General features: G+C 47.8%; 1 protein-coding gene and 1 pseudogene across 3 annotated transcripts in view; one reads left to right on the forward strand and one right to left on the reverse strand.

Moving 5' to 3' along the window:
- Nucleotides 1-14894, forward strand: part of LOC147633946 (uncharacterized) — a 111126-nt gene that overhangs the window by 31935 nt on the left and 64297 nt on the right. The window lies entirely within an intron of this gene.
- LOC147633947 (uncharacterized) lies at nucleotides 8852-10783 on the reverse strand (annotated as a pseudogene).

Below are 14894 nucleotides of genomic sequence, written 5' to 3' on the forward strand. Positions count from 1 at the left end.
ACGGACGGACGTCCTCCACTGGACGATTCTCACAGGGGACGGCGACGGGGACGGCTGTCGGGGACGATGCTGTGCGGGGACGGCAGAGAGCCGTTGCGCCTGCCGTGCCTGCCCGTTTATGGCTGTTGGGCCTTGGCTCTTTGAGGCTTGGCCCCCTCTCTCTCTCTTGCCCTTGAGGCTTTCCTCTCTCTCTCTTGCCTATCTATATAAGAACAAGCCTCTACAAGGCTACAAGCACACATAAGTTCACAACTCTCAAGGCTCAAGCTTTCAAGGCTCAAGCTTCTTGAATCTTCTCTCTTCCAACTTCCAAATTCCAAGCTCTAGAGCCTAGGCTCTCACCTCTCCCTCAAGCCTCTTGAGTCTTGACTCTTCCAACTTCCAAGCCTCTAGGCTCTCTCTCTCTCTCTCTCTCTCTCTCTCTCTCATTCCTCAAGGCTCAAGAGTCAAGCCATCTTCAATCATGGCATCCTCCTCACATGCCGGGGCTTCTCGTAGAAGGACAATGGGATGGACATGGTGGGAGGAGGTTAACTACACCACATCCGTTCATGGAGGCGGTTCTCGGCCATGGGTATGCAAGCTTTGCCCGTACCGGCGAACGGGTGGCGCCGACAAAGTGCGAGCCCACCTCTTGCATGAGAGTGGGCATGAGGTGAGGTTTTGCACGAATTTCACGCCCGAGAAGAGACGGGAACTTCTTGACAAGCTTAGCGTCTACGAAGCGGTCGAAGCGACAAGAAGGACACCACGAGTGGCCGTGGATCCCGCGACGATGGGGAGAGGAACTCAAGCCTCTACAATGGAGTCATGTGGTGGATCGGGATCATGCACACCATCACCTTCACCATCAAGTCGGAATGTTACTCCATCCACGACACCGGCACCCTCCATCTCCACGGCCTCTCAATCATTACGTGGCCCACGGCGACAATCTACACTTGGGGAGAATTGGAATCCCAAGTTGAAGGAGGAGGTGGATATGGCGGTGGCCCGCTTCTTCTTCCACGACCACATTGCCTTTCAAGCGGCTAGGTAAGTGCAATCGATCTTGCCAATTCATCATTCATGTTTTCATCATCCTAGTCCCCTTCTCATTAGTAAATTACTCTCTTGAATAGGTCGGAATACTTCAAGGTCATGGTTAAGAAGATTGGGGAGTATGGCTCAACCTATACGCCCCCCTCATCCGAGAGCTTGCGCACTACATTGCTCGACAAGGAGAAGCGCATTGTAGAGCAAGCGGCCGACAACACAAAGCGGCAATGGGAGAGGAACGGAGTCTCCCTCATTGTGGATGGATGGAGTGACACCCGCAAGAGGAGTATTCACGGCATGGTTGCATATTCCCGCGGAGAGATGTACTTCATCTCATCTCATGATGCATCCGGCACTGGGAAGAGCACGGATGTGCTTGCGGCGGAGTGGGCTACCACCATGGAGATCGTTGGCCCCGAGCATGTAGTGGGCTTTGTTGCGGATGGGGAGCCTTCCAATAGGGCGGCGGGAGCTATTCTCCAAAGTATGTATGGACATGTCACGGTGTCCTTTTGTATGGCTCATTGCCTAAACAACCTCCTCAGGGACATCGGGGCATTACCATGGATCAGCCCGCTCATTGAGGAGGCCAACACCATGGTCTCCTTTGTCCTCAACCACCAAAGACTTCGGCATGAGTTCAACAAGAGGTCCTGTCTCTCTCTCCTCAAATATTCTGACACCCGGTTTGCCTACAATTGCTTTGAGGGGGCTTTTCCTTAGCGACGAGTTTGTCGCCATGCAAGAGTCCCATACAAACACTGGCCAAGAGTGTAGGCTACGGGCGGATGACGCCTCTTGGTGGGAACGTGTGAAGACCACAGATGCTATGGTGAGGCCCATAGTCCACCTATTGAGGATTGTAGACGCTATGCAACCATGCATAGGCAAGGTCTACGAGGCCATGGATCGCATGATAGAGAAGTTGAAAGACTTCGTGCGTGACGAAGACAGATACGAGGAGATCCATGCCTTGTGTCTAGGAAGGTGGAATTCCTACTACTCTCCATTGCAGGCAGCAGCTTATGTGGTGGACCCAGAATTCCAAGACAACAAGCAGGAGAGCGACCGGGAGGTGAGCGCTGGATGGAGGATCATCTTGGATCGTCTTGTGCCTAATGCATCGGTTAGGCGCAAGATCAGGGACCAGCTTTCGATGTACAGGTCATTTCATGGCTCCTATGGCTGTCATGATGCACAGGTTGACCGCTCCAAAGTTGGTGCTGCTCTATGGTGGGAGGACTTTGGTTCAGATGGACCGGAGCTGCAGCAGCTTGCCATCCGCATACTTAGCCAGGCCGTCAGCTCCTCTTGCTTGGAGCAACTTTGGAGTACCTACAGCCACATTGCCTCTAGGAAGAGGAACCGACTCGGGGTAGAGCGTGTCAATGACCTTGTCTTCGTCAGCGTGAACTTGCGAATGCTTTGCAAGAGCGTGACCAAGAAGGTAGATTCCTTCACTGAGTGGGAGATGAGTCAACAAGAAGAGCAACAAGAGGATGAGGTGCAGGAGCAGCATGCCAGTGAGGATGAGACCGAGGATGAGCTTGATGCTTCTTTGGCACAAGCTACCCATGACCATGAGGCGAGCACTTCACGTGGATGATCATTCATGGATCATGATTCATGGGCCTTCCTAATTAGCTCTAGCCTGACTCTTGAGTCCTGACTCCTGACTCTTGAGTCATGACTCATTTTGTATCTACTTAATTATTAATATGACTCAAAAGCTTACCATTTTAGTGTAAATTTGTGCTCATTTTGATGTACTTCCAAAGTAGAATAAGTGTAGAGTAGAAAAATTAAAAAAAAAAAGTATTTTTTGAGTGCCGTTCCCTCCCCCGTCCCCGTTCCCTACTTATGGCCGTCCCCCGTCCCGTCCCCGTCCCTGTCTCCCGTCACCGTCCCCCGTCCCTTGTGACTATGTGGTGGTATCATGATACAACAATACAAGACCCTATCCTTGCTACAAGAAAAGGTTGTGATAAGAAACGTTTGGTAAAGCAACACGGCGCATAATTTTCTTCCAAAGACCCGAACAGGAGAAAAAGACGAATCTTCGGTTGTATCAAGCCATCTAGGTGCAGCCCAGACTCCAGCACCACCAGACAGACAGAATCGTCTTCGAAGATTTTGGTTAGAGCAGGAGCCTTGCACAAGCTCACCTCGCATTGCAAAGTCTGTTTAACCCCCTGTGCTGTCTCATAATGCCAAATGTGGCATAGGATTTGCCCCTCAATTTTTTTCCAGTGGGATTCGAACCTACGACATCGGGTTTTGGGATCGTAGTTGTGCTCTCTGAACTGTGCAGAGTAGTCTCCCATTGGCTTGAGCAAGACGAAGGAATAAGCATTGTCTCCCAACCTTTTGCCAGTCTCGCTTTAAAAACTAGGTTTAGTAAGCTCTATGCATAGAGCTTAATCTATTTTCTCTCTATGTTTCATTTTCAGATCTTGCACACCCCAAGAAAGAAGAATATAGTGGCAGATGCATTGTCACAAAGCCGTATGTAGCAGCTATCTCGGTTGCTTCTCATGGGGACTTGTCTGCCATGCGTGATTTGTATCATACCGATGCTGATTTTGCCACTATTTAGGCTGATTTGATGGCTGATCATGCACATGCCTCATATGTGATTAAAGAGGGTTATCTCATGAAAGATAATTGCCTATGTGTGGTGTCTGACATGAGGCAAAAGGTTTTGGACGAGTGCCATGCTTCTCCATATGCTGGTCATAGAGGCATAATGTCTACTATGCACATGATTGAGCGGTATTTCTTTTGGCCAGGTATGCGGAAGGACATAGAGGCACATGTACGTGCATGTATCACCTGTCAAAAGGTGAAATTTGATAGGCAAAAGGTACTAGGTTTGCTTCAGCCATTGCCTATTCCCACGTAGCCATGGAAAAGTATTACAATGGATTTCATTATGGACTTGCCACAGACCCAACTGGGTAATGATGCTATTTGGACAATTGTGGACAGGTTTAGCAAGCAAGCTCAGTTCTTGCCGGTCAGGAAGACCATCAAAGCTGAGCATATGGTTAAAATATATCTTGCACAAGTGTTCAAACATCATGGAATGCCGCAGTCCATTGTGGGGGATAGAGATCCCAGGACTACAAGTCTCTTTTGGCCAACCTTATTTGATAATATGGGCACCAAATTGGACTTTTCATCAGCTAATAACCCTCAAACGGATGGGCAAAGTGAGGCTGCAAATTCAGCCGTGTTAGATCTTTTGAAATGTTATGTGGCGGATCATAAGTCTTCTTGGGAGAACTACTTACCGCTTGTGGAATTTGCATATAACAACACGGTGCATGCATCTACGGGAAAGGCCCCGTTTTAGATTGTTTATGGTAAAGTGGTTTTGCCACCCATTCTTCACACAAAGGATGAGATATTTGCAGTTGATGAATATGTAAGAGATTTGGATATTACTTTTGTTTAGGTGTGGACAGCCATTGCAAGGTCGCAAGACAAGCATAAAAAGGCCGTTGATAAGCATAGAAGGCAATACGATGTTAAAGAGAATGATTGGGTATTGCTGAAATTTGAGAAAGCAAGACTTGCAAAGAGGCCTAGCAAAGAGGGTGCATACTCTAAGCTTGCAATGAGGTACTATGGGCCTTTTCGAGTGATCGAGAAGATCGATGAAGTGGCTTTCAAGTTGGCATTGCCTAGTCATCGGCACATACACAATGCTATTCACGTGAGTCTCCTTCTCAAGTATGTAGGGCAAGAGCCTAATGAACCAGTCATGGAAGATCCACTAGAAGTGGATGAGCTTGAGGAGATTTTGTAGCGAGAGCAGATTGTGCATCATAAGGAATGCAAGCTTGCAAGTCGTTAGGCGTTACCTTGTGAAGTTTAAGAACTATCTTCCGATTGATGCTAAATGGGTAGATGAAGAGTTCTTTACAGATTGCCCACATTTGCTTCAGACGTATTTGAATTCAATACCCAAGGCAGCTGCCGTTTGTATGGAGATGAAGTTATCGGTTGCACAGTCGTCAAACATGAATAAGGCGGGCTGATCCTTGATTTGATCCCAAGCCTTGCATACCATTCGCTCTTTTGCATCATGTTCAGTGTTTCCCTGCACGTCGGGAACTGCATGTACATTAGCCTTGGTCTGCTTGTCCTCGTGCTTTGGTTTGTGGTCAGGGCATTGTCGAAACATGTGCTCTTTGCTACCACAAGAAAAACATTTTCCCTCCTTGGCATATTGCTCTCTTTGCTCCGGTGTCAAGCTGAATTTGTTCTTCTTTGGGCCCTGATCTTTAGATGAGGTATTTTCAGCTCTACCTCCCTTGTGGGTCTCCCGAGAGTTCTTTTTAGGTGGCTGTCCACCTTTTTGCAGATTTGGGACAGCCTTGTTTTTCCCCTTTTAACCGCCCTGATCCTGCTTAATTTTGAGCATCAATTGCTCCATAGCAAGAGCAGAGGCTGTGAGCTGTTGCAAAGTATGTTTTGGGTGTAATTCAATGCCCGAATGATAAGCTGGTTGCAGTCCGGAGCGAAACTTCCTCTTTCTTTCATCCTCAGTGATTTGCATAAAAGGAGTTACTTCTAGCAACACTTTCCAAAACTTGTTAACATACTGTTGCACACTTTCATTATCTCTTTGCTCAAGTCTGTCCCACTTTTGGGTGAGAGTTTGCTCCGCATTTGGTGGCAAAAACTGAGCATAGAATCTGTCCTTAAATTCCTTCCAAGTGCAAATGGGGTCCTTGGTGATCTTTTCAGTGATCCACCAATGAGCAGCGCTCCCTTTTAAAAACATGCTAGCATGGCGTACTTTAGACTTCTCAGTGAAGTCCTCATTGCTAAAAGCAATGTCAAACTGTGCCACAAATGCTAACACTTTGGAAGCATCATGCTCTCCATGAAAAACATCAAACTTAACAGATTTGTCACCTGCTTTAAATTCCTTGAGCTTTCTGGCATGAGGCTCATGGTCCTCTCTTTTTCTTTTCCCTTTATTCAACGGGGCAGCCCTATCTGCATGGGCTCCATGGGCCATCATGGAAGTTTCATGAAGCACGGTGGCATGTGCTCCACGAACTTGAGAATCAGATGCATGTGACTTTCCTGCATAAGGCAATGTCTCTCCATGAGACAACTCAGAAGGCAAAACTCTTCTAGTGGGAGACCTGTCACCCCTACCATGGGATACATGTCTTGAATGCATATGACCATCATGCCCTCCATGAGCACTAGCATACATATACTTGTCAGGCTTTGTGTCTAGTGGGAGACCTGTCACCCCTACCATGGGATACATGTCTTGAATGCATATAACCATCATGCCCTCCATGAGCACTAGCATACATATACCTGTCAGGCTTTGTGTCTTGTGGAGAAGATGCATGACGAGAGGTGACTGTCACCTCTTCCTTTTGCGTAAAAGACCTCAACCTTTGAGATGCGGGATCTCCATGCTTCAAGCGAGGTGGATTTCTGAATTTCAGCTCTCCATTGTCCCCCTCTTTGATGTCACCTTTGCGGAGGAGGTAGGCAAGTGCCAACTCCCTTGGCTTCTTGCCCACTTCCCGTGCCATGGACTCAAAAGTCACATCTACCATTGCATCGGCTTTCCTTGCTTCAATGGCACTTTGCACATGGGGATCTTCATGCAAAAATTTTAGCTCTTGCTCTTGAGCCTGCAAAAGCTTTCTCATATGCTCCAATCCAGCCCTCATTGCATCAGGCTCTTCTTCTTGCATGACTGTCTTTCCTCGAGACAGTTGTCCCTTTGAATCATTATCATTTACCCTTTCAAGGGGCTTGTGCCTTCCTCGTAGGGCATCAAAACCACGCGAGGCACTAGATGTGCCCCTCGAATTAGGCACTTCCAATTGCCTTGGCTGTCCATTGTGTTAAGTGTGCTAGAAGCGGGGTGTCCAATACACAGGTTCGTTTCCCCACTAAGAAGAGGGAAACAACCGTGCTCTGATACCAATGAAACCGATCCCTCTCTGCGCCTAGTCGCCTGCAGTAGACAGGCGCAGCCTATTTGGTCGCCTGTAGAGCAGAGAGAACAGCCCGCTGAATTTGGTCACACAGCCTCTAGGGCTGCAAGAGGCAGCCGTCAGCTTGCTGGACAGAGGGAACCGCCGTCAGCTGAGGGGATGAAGTTGGCGCAGCCTGTAGCGGAGGAGATGATCGCCGGGTTTCTTTACGACAGAGGTGGTGGCTCTCTTTTGTAAAGGTTGAAGTGGAGTAAACGATTACAGCTGGCCGGCTCCCCACGTTTGCATGGGGGCGGCGAGCTTCATGGTGGTGTGGGTAGGTGACCATGCACCCACCCCCACACACACAAGAGTTAAGTGTGGCTCCACACCTTGGCCCCTAAGTGGGTGCCCAAAGTGGGTTGCCCACTTTTAAGTGAATGTGAACATACAACCTTATAAAATGAAAGGTTAGAGAAAAAATTATTAAACCAACATGTGCAATACACTTACCACCTGTTCACACGCAACAAAACTCGTCAGAAGACAGAGCAAACTTTACGACTCACTGGCAGGCGTCCCCGCTCAGTAAGTGACACGTCAAGCAGGCAAACACAAAAATACAAGTCATGCGAAAACAGTTTAAAACATGCAAAACATGAGTGCATGTGCAAACAGTATCATGGACATATCTCCCGTTCATGGAACAAGTACAAAATATCTGTCGGGCACAAAAATGGCACGACGTAAAACATAAATCGTGGTCTTCCTATGGAGTGACAGTCCCATAGGTAAGACACAGTTCCAGGCACGAGCCTCCCTATGGAGTGATAGTCCCATAGGCAAGGCACGGCACGAATACTGGCTCTTCCATGGCGTGACAATCCCATGGATAGAACACAATCCAGGTCATACACGGGTGGCACTAGTCTGGCTCCTGTCCATACGACACCATCTTTCTAACATACGGGTGGCACCAGTCTAGCTCCCGTCCATGTCAAGCAAAAATCGGCCAATTGGTGACAAAAGCCATCCTCAGTGGTGCAGAGAAGATGGTCTCTATAGAAAGCCATCTTTGTCTCCAACTCCTGTGAGGGCTCTAGCCATGTCCTCCTAGTGTCCAACTGAATGAGGTCCCGTCTGATGACTCTACTAATCTCAGAATGTGTCAAGGTGAGAGAGGGTGTCTCCAGAGAGTACTGGAAGGGTGGAAGTCTGTCTAAACTGAACCCATGCAGCTCAAACCAGGATGCTATCTGCGCATACCAACATGAAGTGTCTACCTCCATGGCTAGCTGATGAGAGGACTCTAAAGCAAGTCGTGCATACCGGTGTCAGGGAAGCTCCCAGGTGCTATGAAGGAAGGACACTGATCTGGCAAGAGCCTCGACTATGATATGTGGTGCTCCCATCTCGGCTCTGATAATCTCATGGGGTATTGAGGCCTTAGCCCGAATCATCCTGGAGATCATGGACACAAGTGGTCTCTCCATCGATTTCCATCGTATGTGCGTCCTGATCGACTGTGACGATCTAGGCTAGGCCCCCAGATTTGTACTCCATATAGCATAGCCGATGTGACCAGTGTGTCAAAAAGCCACAGCTTAGTGCGTGGCTCTTGAAACTGTACGTGTGAGCACATCCTCTCTAGACCTCCTAGTGCTGCATATCCTCTAGTCAATCTGGCCTCTGTTGCCCCCCTCATGGAAAATGTGGGCCCAGTGAACACCACTCCAAGATATGTGTATGAGTCAACATACTCCATTGCCTCCTGTCCATATGTGAAAATAGGCGCTGATCTCCAGACCCACTGAGCTGTAGTGTTAAACACCATAACCTTGGTCTTACCAAGGTTAACTGAGAGCCCAATGTCCTGTGCATAAGCACGTAAAGTATCCAAGTGCCTCTGCATACCCTCTGGTGAGTCTGCTATAAGCACAATATCATCAGCATATAAGAGCAGAGGTATCCAAGTGCCAGCCAACTGGGCTCCTCTGTCCCCTCGTGTCCGAATATAATCAGAGATCTCATCAATGTATAGTCCAAATAGAGTCGGAGAGAGCGGGCAGTCCTGTTTCACCCCTATAGTGGAGTTTACTTGCTAGGAGAGACCCTCTGAATTCCGCACCTACCCAACTACTGCCTCATAAAGTGCCATAATACCCCAAATGAGCTCACATGGAATCCCCAAGTCTTGTAGCCTACGCATCAGTCTAGCTTTGGGCACTGTGTCAAAGGCCTTGCGGAAATCCACAAAGCCACAGTAGATCCTCCTTCCATGTGCTCTGCCCTCCTCAATGATAGCCCTGAGGGTAAAGATATGATCCAAAGTAGAGAATCTCCTCATGAAACCGGCTTGTCCCTGAGCTCGGACCCCTTGTCTCTCTGCCCATCTGCTCAACTCCTGCTCAAGAATAGAGGCATATAGCTTGGCCAGTGAGTGACCAATCATAATGGTGCGGTAGTGAGTCGGCAGGCTCGGATCTCCAGACTTGAGTACCGGCACAATCGTGGAAGTACTCCAAGTCCCAGGAAACCCCTCACACATGGCTCTATTAAACATGAGAGCTAGCAAGTCTGCAATCATATCTCTAGCATGTATGAAATGCTCGGCTACAATGCCCTCATGATCCTGTGCCCTCCTTGTATGCAATCTATTGATGGCCCTCTTCACCATCTCTGCTGTGAAGAAGGTAGAAGTGGGTGGACAAGGCTCTGGAGGGTTCGGTAGTGGTGGTTGCTCTGGTACTGTGTAGAGGGAGGCTGCATACTCGCCCCATGTATCTGGAGAGGTAATGGCCGGAGGCGGGGGGTGCTCTCTAAGCAATCTCCAGGCCTCCCCAAAATCCTGACTCAAAAACAGTTGATACATGTCTCTCTCTAGCCGAGCTAAGAATGCTCTCTTCTTCCGCCGAATGAGGCATCGAAAGATGATGCGTGACTGTCTATATGTAGCAACACCTGTGGCCACCTCTCTCTGTAGCCGGGCTCGGAGCTCCCTACAGTCATCATCATACCAACTATTTTGGGGCATGCTCCTAGGATGTGGTCGTACTGTGGGCTGCGTGTGTGGGAAGGCCGTCGCTGCAGCTGTATGTAAAGCCTCTGTCAGGATCTGTGTGAGCTCTGCTAATGGCCTCTGTGGATCCTCTACACTCAACAAGCTTTAGATTTCTGCAGTGTATACTCTATCAGTCTCTCTACGGAAGGTATATCTCAGGTTATAGGAGGACTGCCCAACCTGGCAGGTACTGTAGTGGAAATCCACCGTAAAGGAGAGAAGTGCATGATCCACCGAAACTCCGATGGGCCTGGGGCCAATCGCAAAATCCTGGATACTCGGGATGAAGGTTGGCGAGGCTAAAACATAATCCACTGTGCTGGCCCCATCTCTGTGTGGAAAGCAAGTAAAGCCACTGGCAAGTGGATACCTCTCTAGGCCATTTAAAATGGCCAGCCCATGTGCAGTCCCCATCTCCAAGAGGTATCTCCCATACTTAGTACACTCCACCTCATCCTGTGATCTTCGGGTCAAACACATCTCCTCCAAATCTATCTCTCTCAACATCTCCTCCGAAGTGTCAAAGAAGGAGGTCTGGTACCTGAGCCGTTCGAGCATTAAATTCCCCAAGTATGATAACATCTCCCAAGCCTCAAGGGCCCCAGGCCCAAGGACCAAGCCTCAAGGCCCAAGCCTGAAAGGCCAAGCCTCAAGGCTCAAGGCATCCCCAAACGGCCAAGCCAAACAGCCATAAACGGCTAGAAACGGCCAAGCGTCCCCAAACGGCTAGAAACAGGCAAAAAAACAGGCGGACTACGCGCAACGGCTCCCTGCCGTCCCCCCACAATGCCGTCCCCGTTCCTGCAGGCGTCCCTGTCCCCGTCCCTTGTGAGTAACGCTTCCAGGGGGACGTCCGACCGTCCCTTGCCGTCCTCGTTGCTGGTCCATCCCGATTCGGCGTCCCTCCGTTTCAAGAATGCGTCCCTTCTGTCCCCTATGACTATGAGTCATGACACCTGTACTTCTAAGCCATGGTCGACCAATGAGTAATGAGTAGGCCCCTCTGACTTTAGGAAGGATGATCACCACAAAGTCTAGTGGGAATGGGATCCTCTGGATAACTACAGTGACACCTTCTACCAAGCCAATGGGGGTTACCTCCCGTTGGTTGTCGGCCATCAGAATACCGAAGTTGGCTGGTTGTGTTACCTTGACAGCTACTGCATGGAGTATGAATTTTGGCATGAGGTTTACCGCAAAGCCACCATCGACAATTGCCCTAGAAAGTGGGGTACCATGAATCTCCACTGAGAGGCCGGGGATTCAGTAGTCTGTAAGGGAGGGACTGGTACGGCTAATACCCATGCAACCGGCAACACCTGACCCTGTAGGGAGTGGAAACCCACCATACTACCCACCACTAGAGTTGGGTGGCATACCATTGAGTTGCTCTAGTAGTGCATTGAGACATTGTCAGACACTGGGGCTAATATGGAGAAGAGCAAGGAGGCTCACTGTCATTGTTTTCCCTGTGAGTAGATCCTCCACAGAGAAAGGTATAAGCTGTGGTTTGGAATGTGGGAGGGAGGGTGTAGGTGGTTTGTGTGACGCAGAGGGGTGGTTGCAATCATCACTTGCAATTATGATGCATCTTTGGAGCATATGTCTCTCAGTGTCAATGAAACACACGACACATGGTATTTTGACAGTGGTGCTTCTAAACACATTATCTCTCGGAGGGATTTGTTTAAGAAGCTTATGGTTGCCCCAGAAGGCAAGCGGGTAACATGTGCAAATAATTCTTCTTATCTAGTTCAGGGTGTTGGTGAGGTGATCCTCACAACAGCAGATGGTGCAGACTTATGTCTTTTAGATGTATTGTATGTGCCGGGGATTATGAAGAACTTGTTGTCCGTCTCCTCTTTTGCTATAAGAGGATATGCAGTCAACTTTGAGGACGACAGATGCACAGTGAAAGACCGTGAAGGTGGCTATGCATTGGTCACTTCCGGCACATTGTACCATGGGTTATATCTGCTTGACAGGTTTGAAAAGAGAGCATGATGCTCATGTGGTTACCACTCTTACACTTGCCATGCACGGGGTAGAATTGTGGCATGCTAGGTTTGGGCATGTGAATTATGGCATTTTGATGCTATTTCAAAAGCATAATATGGTATAGGATATGCCTCATGTAGAGCTGCCACCAAAACATGTGTGTGAAGGGTGCATATTGGGTAAGATGCACAGAAATGCATTTCCAAAAGATGGAACAACGAGGGCTGTCCATAAATTACAGCTTGTGCAACTGTGATGTGCGTGGTCCTATGCGGACACCATCTTTTGGAAAGAATCTATATTTTGTAACCTTTATCGATGACTACTCCAGATTTGCATGGGTGTATCCCTTGAAGGCCAAATGTGATGTATTTGCGTGTTTTCAGCATTTTGTGGCACAAGCTGAAAATCAAATAGGTTGCAAAGTGCAGACCCTCCGTATAGATCGAGGGGGGGAATACATGTCCATTGCTTTCAAAGCATTTATGGCAGAGAAAGGCATAAAGCATCAATGCACGATGCTATATTCTCCTCAGTAAAATGGTGTTGCTGAGAGAAAGAACAGGTCTTTGATGGAAATGGCTAGATGCATGGTTAAAGGCAAAGGATTGTCTCACAAATTCTGGATGGAGGCAATAATGTGTGCTACACGTGTTGAATAGATGCCCTACCAAAGCATTGAAAACCATCACGCCATATAAGGCCTGGCACAGAAGGAAACCTAAAGTTGACTACTTTAGAGTTTTTGGATGTATAACATATGCACATGTACCTCCATAGTTGAGAGGTAAGCTTGATGACAAAGCTACTAAGTGCATATTTGTGGGTTATAGTAGTGGCAGTAAAGGCTACCGTCTCTTTAATCCTTCCACACAAAGGATTTTGGACAGCAGAGATGTATTTACTGAAAATTCAGACCAGCCATTGGTTGAATCTTCTGGACAGCAGAGATGTATTTACTGAAAATTCAGACCAGCCATTGGCTGAATTTTTTGGACAACAACCTTCGGGCCCGCATAACATGTTTGAAGGACTTCTCCTGTTGGGAATTGATGGCTCTACAGATCAGCCATTAACTTTGCCCAATGGATCCTCTTTCACATAGAGGGTGCTCTCCGTTGGACTATTGCAAAATCCTTGCGTGGTCAAATAAGTATGTATCTTCTCATACCAAGCTCGAGGAGCTTGTTTGAGACCATAAAGTGCTTTTCGAAGCTTGCATACTTTGTTTTCCTGACCATGCATCACAAAACCAATGGGTTGATTTACATACACTTCTTGTAAATCCCCATTGAGAAAAGCTAATTTTATGTCCAATTAATGCACTTTCCATCCATGATGGGCAGCCAATGCAACAACACATCTAACCGTGGCCATACAAGAAGTGGGTGCAAAAGTCTCATCATAATCAATGCCTTTTTGCTGGGCATATCCTTTGGCCACTAGCCTGGCCTTGTACCTGTCAATGGTACCAAAAGCATTTGGGTGCTCCAAATCAGCCCATGAATGAGCTCATTACACCTCAAAATGTGGAGGAAGCAGTGGAGCGAGAGCGGACATCAATGGAACAGGCTAGAGTTGTGCCTCGTTGGCTGCTCCGTACTTTATAGGAGAGCAAACTTGCAGCTCCACTTGGTAGCAGGACACGGGCTGGTTCACGTAATGCAAGAGAACACGCAAATGTTGCTTGCATGAGTACACTTTGTGATGTAAATGAGCCATATTCATTTGAAGAGGCCCATGAGGATGCAAGCCATGCAAAATGAGATGGATTCTATCCATAACATGACACTTTGATTATGCTCATTCTTTATGTGGATGACATGTTGCTAACTGGGAATGACATGGATAAAATTTCAGCATTCAAAGCTGAATTGCAATCGTCATTTGAGATGACAGATTTGGGATTGTTGCATTATTTTTTGGGCATACAATTTGTGCAGACAGATGTTGGGATTTATGTACACCAATCGAAGTACATTCAAAAGCTGTTACACAAATTCGGGTTTCAAGATTGTAAGCCCATCTCTACTCCGATGGAGCCAGGGCTGAAATTGAGCATGTATGATGTTGGAGAGCCTTTTGGTATGAGTGTTTACAGCCAAGCAGTGGGTTGCCTCATATATTTATGTGGACTGCCTCATATATTTATGCAACACACGCCCAGATATTCAGTTTGGGGTTTCCTAGTGTAGCAAATTTATGCATAGCCCAGGTACAAAGCATTGGCAAGCAGTAAAGTGGATCTTCCGCTATCTTCAGGGCTCCATTGGTATATCCTAGGGGGGGCATCTTGCAGTTACATGCTTACAGTGATTCAGACTGGGCTGGTGACTATGATACACAACAGTCCACTAGTGGGAATTGTTTCTTTTTGGGGCATTCATGCATATCATGGCTTAGCAAAAAGCAGCCCACTGTTGCCACATCTACTTGTGAGGCTGAGTACAGGGCAGCCTTTACAGCCACAATAGATTGTGTATGGCTGAGGAGATTGATTGACTGATCTTCGTGAGTGTCAGCAGACACCCACCACCATACTCACTGACAGTTAGCTATAGTTGTGGCACGAAACCCAGTGTTTCATGCACGCACTAAGCACAGGAGATTCATTATCACTATGTCAGAGAGAGGATTCACGCAGGGGAGATCACATTATCTTATTGCTCTACGAAGGACAATGCTGCAGATCTATTTACGAAGGTGTTGCCTCGAGAGAAGTTTGAAGCTTTCCGCAAAGCTTTAGGCTTACTCTCCTATAGAGAGTGATCTGCTATCGACCTTGTACAGGTTCACATTACCACTAAGGGGGGTTTATTGGCATATATGCTATGAGT

This window comes from Cibotium barometz, chromosome 11, assembly GCF_041138505.1.
Source record: "Cibotium barometz isolate CiBa-2024 chromosome 11, ASM4113850v1, whole genome shotgun sequence".
NCBI classification, from domain to species: domain Eukaryota; kingdom Viridiplantae; phylum Streptophyta; class Polypodiopsida; order Cyatheales; family Cibotiaceae; genus Cibotium; species Cibotium barometz.